This window comes from Populus euphratica, unplaced genomic scaffold (genome assembly GCF_000495115.2).
Source record: "Populus euphratica unplaced genomic scaffold, PopEup_1.0 scaffold2253.1, whole genome shotgun sequence".
Lineage (NCBI taxonomy): Eukaryota > Viridiplantae > Streptophyta > Magnoliopsida > Malpighiales > Salicaceae > Populus > Populus euphratica.
This window is the reverse complement of record NW_011502098.1, coordinates 8,716-16,542: the sequence shown is the minus strand read 5'-3', so window position 1 is coordinate 16,542 and position 7,827 is coordinate 8,716.

Here is a 7,827-nt window from a genome sequence, read left to right as displayed (position 1 = left end):
TAGTAGTAGTAGTAGTAGTAGTAGTAGTAGTAGTAGTAGTAGTAGTAGTAGTAGTAGTAGTAGTAGTAGTAGTAGTAGTAGTAGTAGTAGTAGTAGTAGTAGTAGTAGTAGTAGTAGTAGTAGTAGTAGTAGTAGTAGTAGTAGTAGTAGTAGTAGTAGTAGTAGTAGTAGTAGTAGTAGTAATAATAATAATAATAAAGAAAGAGAAGAAGAAGAAGATGATGAGAACTTTGAGATGGAATATTAATGTAACGATTAAACAATGATAATAACAAATGTCAAGGTTAGAGGTTCCACTAATGGTATATCAAACAAGTATAGTATAAACTCTTATTATTGAATTGGAAACCACACACAAAGGAGGTTCCAATCAGATTATATATTGTTAACATGATTACATTAGTCATCTTATTCAATTAATGCTAATACTTGTAAATCTCGTCAAGCATTCATGATTATAACTTATGTTAACAACAAATCAAGTTCCTTTCATAGCTCAGGTGTCGGTTATACCATACATTATGGGCTATGAAAGTGCCAAGCATTTGTTGTACCAAGTGTTATACAACATAAATCAAGATTAGTCATTTAACAAGCAAAGTATTAAAGAGTGAACAAGATAGCAAATATAAAACATGTTAGTATCAAACATTAAAGTCCATATTAAGTTTACATTATACTTATTCTTACACCATTAGTGTAACCTTTTCACCTTGACATAATTAACTTAGCTAGACATAATGAAAGAAAGCAAAATAGATAAACAAAATAAGAACATAAAAGTTAACTAAGTAAAGGAAAGGAAATGAAAGGCATAAACTTAATATTAATGAAAACAAAGCATAAAAAATACAAAGAGAGAAAGGAAGAGCATGATCTTGATCTGGAAATCAAGATGCCTAAATGCATGGCAAATGCCTCCTTTTATAGGCCAAAAATGGGAACTATTGATTTGATGACTAATTGATAAGTGGGTGACCAACTTTTGACTTGGTGACAATCCTTATCTTCTCTTGTCTGCCCAAAACGTCATTGATAACGTCAAAATTGGAGCCAGTTGTAAACATGAAAGTTGTAGGCAATTGTCTCAGCTTTCTTGTGTAAAAATTTCAGCTCATTTGGACTTCTAGAACTCCAGATATGGCCAAAATACCGAATAGTGCTCGGGCTGGAAGACAGATTCGGGCTTCTTTGTTGTTGCTACAATTTGGACTTGATAATGGCCTTTTTAGATCTTGGGCTCCATATGAAAGTTGTAGGCCTATGTCTTACCTTTCCATCCATATAAATTGGACCTAAATCTGAGATCTGTAGCTCCAGATATGACCCAATTACCGAACAGTGTTCCGGTTTGGATTGCACCGACATCTCTTTTCTAAGTTTGGCCATCTCTTTATCCTTGCAATTTAAGTTCTTCAAGTCATCAATCAATCCTTTCATTTATGTGATAGGCCTGCATTAAAAATAGACATTTACCATAAATTATAGGTATCTTATATTATTAGATACATTATTATAAAACATATTTTAGTTAAGGAGTTATTGATACTTCAAGTGCAAAATGATGATATAAAACCATGATAAAAATGCACTTTTAAGTACTAATCACACCCCCCAACCAGCTTATTACTAGTCCCTAGTAATCAAAGCGTTAAAATAGAAAACAAATTTGCAAATTTCACAAAGCAAGGTATTCATCATTTAACTTCCATTAGTCTATCCAGATAAACAAACTCTCATTAAATTTATATATCTGCTCAATACCTCTTAACAAGATATTAATAAACCTTTCTTTTGTGCTCAATGTATCAACACATAATTATGGGGCTTTTCTTGGAAGAAAACAAAATTTTTGTTCTAATGTTTAAGGTTAACTTCCTTGGGTTGGGATTACTATTTTTGTCTTTTTTTTTTTTTTTAACTCTATATACATATACTTTAAAAACATCATGCATCTTTAACCCATGTAACGAGCTTTCAGCTAATGACTCCCAGACCAGTTGGTCTTAGGGCATTAGGTGTTAAGACACCCCTACGAGCTTAGTAACTCGGGTCGCAGATACTGATATGTAGATAGTGCAATGTTTGATTCCCTTAAGCTTTTCTCCTCAACCCATGTAACAAGCGTTGGGCCAATAGCTCCCAAGTCAGTTGACTTTAGGGTATTAGGTGTTAAAACACCCCTTCGGGCTTAATTGCTTAGGTTAGGGAGGCTACGAAATCAAACTTATCTACATTTTTATTATCATCATTTTTTTTCTTTTTTTTTTTTCTTTTTTTTTTTCTTTTTTTTTCTTTTTTTTTTTATGTTTTTCTTTTTTTCTTTTTAATTATATACAATCCCTTTCCCTTAGTTGTTACCTTTAACAAAAGAACATAAATAATGTAATAATCCAATATGCAACCCACAATCATATGTTAAAGTGTGTGTGTGTAAATTAAGGTTTAAGAATACATGTTAAATAAGTATGTGAGCAGAATTAAGTGATAACAATGCGAGAGTTTGTAAATCTGAATATTTCAGGAAGTATTATAATAGACCTTGTTAAGAATGGTTACTAAGATGCGTCTCAAGAGTCACTTTAACAAAAGAACTCCTTTACTCTGCCATCCTAGTAACAACAATTATGCACATGCTTTATGAAATGAAAAACAATTTTTTTTTTTATCAACTACTACCCTCTCCCCCCAACCAAAACGAGACATTGTCCTCAATGTTCTAAGGTAGAAAGATAGAGTATAGAAGATATCACTTGAAATAACGAACATTGACAAACCTGAAACACACTGAAACAAAAATAAGAAATAACAAAACACAATAATAAAACTAAAAGACACAAAAATTCACAAATGAAGGCTCAAATCCAATCTAAGCTTTTTACGGCTTTCCTTAGTTGACCAATTTATGCGACTCATGGAAGGATCAATTATAGGAATGAAGGATTGTAGTTGGTCAATCAATTGTTAGCAGTAGCAGCAGAGATTATGATTTGTCGTGCAGAAGATGTTAGAAATTCCTGTTCCACAGCATGATCAAGAAAAGACAACTTATCATAATAACAATTAACATTTAACAAACCTATGGGTTTATGATGAATGTGCAGTTGAGCCCAAGAGGAAATATGAAAGATCTCTTTCAATGTACCTAGAACACCTAGTAAAGCAATGAAGGCATCAGCATGGTTAAACATTACATTCATTCGAGCCAACATTGTGGAGACCTGAAGTTCCTCTCCAATTGTTTTTCCAATTATGTCCCCTTGTGCTAAAGCTTCGGGAACGACCCCCAAAACTTGACTACCTCCTAAAAATGCAGCTATTGACACACCTCCCATTAACCCAAGACTGCCTCCCCCATATACTAAATGAATCTTTCTCTTATCTAGCACTTGACCAAGATGATTTGCTGATTCTAAAAACTCCTTTTCTTTCCTAGGACTAGATCCACCGAAAACACAAATATTTCTTATATGATGACTTGAGGAACTTGTCATTTCTACATACTTCTATATTTGTTGAATGTATGGGTTGAGTAGAAATGAAAGGAAGGAAGAGAGGGTTTTATAGATGAGAAATTAGAAAGGCAATCATAACACCTATATGTAGGCCAGATGGAGTCTCACACACTCTCTCTCTCTTTTTATTTATTTATTTATTTACTTTTAAAAAAGCATGTGTATGTACAAGTAGTTGTGATTGTGGCTCACATCTTCCCTTGGTTTTACGTCCAAGAACGGCTTAAACGCCCTCTATGGGTCGAGGATAGGCTTTCCATCCAGTTTTCTTTAAAATGGCAAACAGGGTCGTTTTTAGTTAGATTCCCAAGACTAAGTCAATCATGTTCTTTATGAAATAGTGGCTATAAATTATGAATTGCACTATGCACATCTCCACTAGGATGCGTCTCAAAAGTCAATAGAAGATTATCTAAATACTCCTTACTCAGGCCATCCTTAATGAATTGTATTTTATCTTCACGGTTTATAGATACCATTCCTAAAGAATGACATTGTGTATTACAAGTTCATCTAGCACATCGATGACAGACTTCTAGTCATTTTACACGACGTTTCTTTGCAAAAGTGCTTTTACCTGTTCCAGGCATGTGTGAAATGAAGGAATTAGAGGACTCACCTGATAATCGGACCTTTGCTTCAATCAACTAGCGAATATCTTCAGGAATTCCATGATTCATTAACAATCTCAATCTGGCACATCTAGCACGGTAAATTTTTGTAATCGCATTCTGAGGCAGAGCGAGAAAATACTTTTTCAATTTTTCAAGATTAGTGTCCATTTTCAAATGAGAATTGGAAGAGAGATTCAAAGAATTGCACAAATATATACACAAATATCAGTTATTGTGGGAAACTGAAAGAACCGACTTAAGTCACGGAGTACCATTGTCCGCCATTTGACCGGGGTGAGAGAAACTAGCAAAAATCACTAAAAAAGAAACACCAAAACAATGTGAGAAAAACAAAATAATCAACCTTTATCTACAAGATCATTCCAACCAGTTGATTCATTTTCACTAGGAAAATTATCAAAGTAAGCTTTCAAACGATGTCCATTTTCCTTAAAATCATTGTCATTCATTGAATTCTCAATATCACAGGCCCCATAAGGATTGCTCCATCTTGGTCTTAGCTCTCTACGGAATGCATAGAGTTGAGAATTATAAAACAAAACTTTTTGACCAGTATCAACTTTTTGATAATTTTCACAAGTTTTGCAGAATGCATGCGTGTCCTTGAACATGGTGGGCCAATAAAATCAATTTTGAAAGATTTTTGCAGCTATCTTTTTTGACGAGAAATAACTTCCACATGCTTCATAATGACAAAGTTTAATGACACTACTTACCTCATTGTCAGGAATGAATCTTTGGAATATTTGATCAAGACAATATTTGAATAAGTTAAGGTCATCACAATAAAAATTCTTCACTTCGTTCAAAAACTTTTCTTTGTCTTGAGTACTCCAATCAGCTGGCAAATCTTCTAAAGCAAGAAAATTGATATTTTTATCATACCAAGGCATTAGGCTAAGAGAAAGTAAGGATTCCTTATGAAAGTAATGATCGATTGGTGTGATGTCAGATGTCAAATTTGTTGTCACTATTGACAAAAGATTCGCATCAACATTTTTGGTGCTTGTTTCATCCGTGATTTCTTTCTTAGAATAAATCATTTGCAAATCTTCAGATTCATCTAACTCATTTTTACTTAAAGTAGATTCAAGTTGATCATAAACTAATTCGTCAATATGATCTACTTCTTGTAAATCATTATCATCTCCAGGTTACTTGCAAATGTTGAAAGTATTCATCTCCAATGTCATGTTTCTAAATGATAGCTTCATCAGTCCATTCCTACAATTAATCAATGCGTTAGAGGTTGCAAGAAACGGACGTCCTAAAATAACAGGAAATGAATTACATGCTTCAACAGGTTCTGTGTCCAAGATAATAAAATCCACAAGATAAATGAATTTATCGACTTGTACTAACACATCTTCAATTATTCCTCTAGGCACTTTTATAGATCTATCGGCAAGTAAAAGAGTTATGGAAGTAAATTCACACTAGCACCAAACTCAAGTAAGGCTCTTTCAATTTTATGCTCTCCAATAAAGCAAGAAATTGTAGGACAACCAGGATCTTTATATTTCAAAGCATTATTGTTCTGAAGAATAGCACTTACTTGTTCAGCTAGAAAGGCTTTCTTTTTCACATTCAGTTTTCTCTTCACAGTGCATAGATCTTTCAAAAATTTAGCATAGGATGAAATCTGTTTAATAGCATCCAGGAAAGGTATATTGATCCTTACCTGTTTGAAAATTTTAAAAATTTCAGAGTTGTGATTGACTTTCCTTTGTTTGGTCATGGCATGAGGAAATGGAAGTGCTGGCAGTGAATCAGTCTTTTCTTTGCAATTTTCAGATTCAACACCTTCCTTACCCTCAGAGATTGACTTATCATCTTTCTCATAAGGTTCAAGAGAGGGTTTTTCAATAACCTTACCATTGCGTAGAGTAGTGACTGATTTGACTTGATCCATGTGTTGGCTTCCGGAACTACTTGCATTTGCATTGTATTGCCCCTTAGGATTTTGTTGTGGTTGAGATGGAAACTTACCTTCTTTGGAAACTGAGAGCAGATGTTAATTTTGTAAGAGTATCTTTAAAATCTGTCATGTTTTGAGCAAGTTGAGTATTGATTGTCTCTTGCTTTTCAATGAATGAATGCAATGTTTCCTTAAGATTTCTTCTAAGAGGTGGAGCATAAGGAGGTGCATATCCATGAGAATTTTGGAAATTATGGTGTGCTTGAAATGGTGGTTGTGAAGTTTGTGCATTATTGTTCTCACTCTTCCAACTAAAATTTGAGTGATTTCTCTAACCAGGGTTGTATGTTTGTGAGTATGGGTTGTGGTTGGCCCTTTGGATACTATTTAAACCATGGGCTTGTTCATGGAGACATTCTTTAAAAGAAGGCAAGGTTAGACAGTTACTAGTTAAGTGTTCATTTGTTTCACATATTTGACACACAATGTTTTCAACAGATTTTAATTGACCACTCTTTTTCAATTCTAGTGCCTCGACTTTTCTAGCTAAAGATGCAAACTTGGTTTGAAGGTCATGATCTTCCCTAAGGTTGTACATACCTCCACTAGATGTATGAGGTTGAGTTTTACTCGGTGCCTCATAAGTACCCGTGGTGTCCCAATTTTGAGCATTTTCAGCTAACAAGTCTAAGTATTCCATTGCTTCATCAGGGTCTTTATCTTCAAAAGTTCCATTGCACATCAATTCAACCATTTGCCTATCTCTAAGTGTTAACCCTTCATAAAAATGTGAAACCAATCTCCATGTTTCAAAACCATGATGAGGGCAAGTACTAAGCAAGTCTCGATACCTATCCCAACATTGGTAAAATGTTTCTCCTAGTTTTTGACTGAAAGTAGTGATTTTTCTTTTGAAAGAGTTTGTTCTGTGAGATGGGAAAAACTTCTTTAGAAACTGTTATTGCATTTCATCCCAAGCATGAATGGATCCTGGTCTCAAATTTTGTAGCCATGTTTTAGCTTTATCTTTTAATGAAAAAGGAAAAAGCTTTAATCTGATGGTGTTCATGCTACAATTTAAATTATTATATGTGTTGCAGACCTCCTCAAATTCCCTTAAATGCAAGTATGGATTTTCCAATTCTAAACCATGAAAAGAAGGTAAAAGTTGAATAATACCTGGTTTAAAATTAAAATGAGATGCATCAGGAGGAAAAACTATGCATGATGGTGCACTTATTCTTGTGGGATTCATGTGGTCTCTAAGTGTTCTAGCACGGTTATTCTCATTATTCTCATTATGAAGTGATTGATTATCTTCTTCGGCCATATTTTCTGAAAATGATGAGGATACCCTACAAAGTCTACCACTTGATGTACGTGACCACACTCTCATGCACGTGTAGGAATAAAATAAAAAAAAAGAAGAAGAAAGCAAAAGAAGGAGGAAGAAAACAAAATAAAAAGAAACAAAAGAAAAGAAACAAAGTTATATACAAGAAAAGTGAAAAGAGAAAATAAAATAAATACTATAATTTATACAAGAACTTACCTCCCCGGCAACGGCGCCAAAAACTTGACACGACTAAAAGATTGATGTCTTCTCCCAAGTGCAGGAGTGTCGAAGTAATAAATAACCCGGCAAGACCGGGGTCGAACCACAGGGAGGTTAATTGTACAAATTATAAACAACAATTATAAAACAACAATAACAACAACAACAATAGTAATAATAATAATAATAATAATAATAATAATA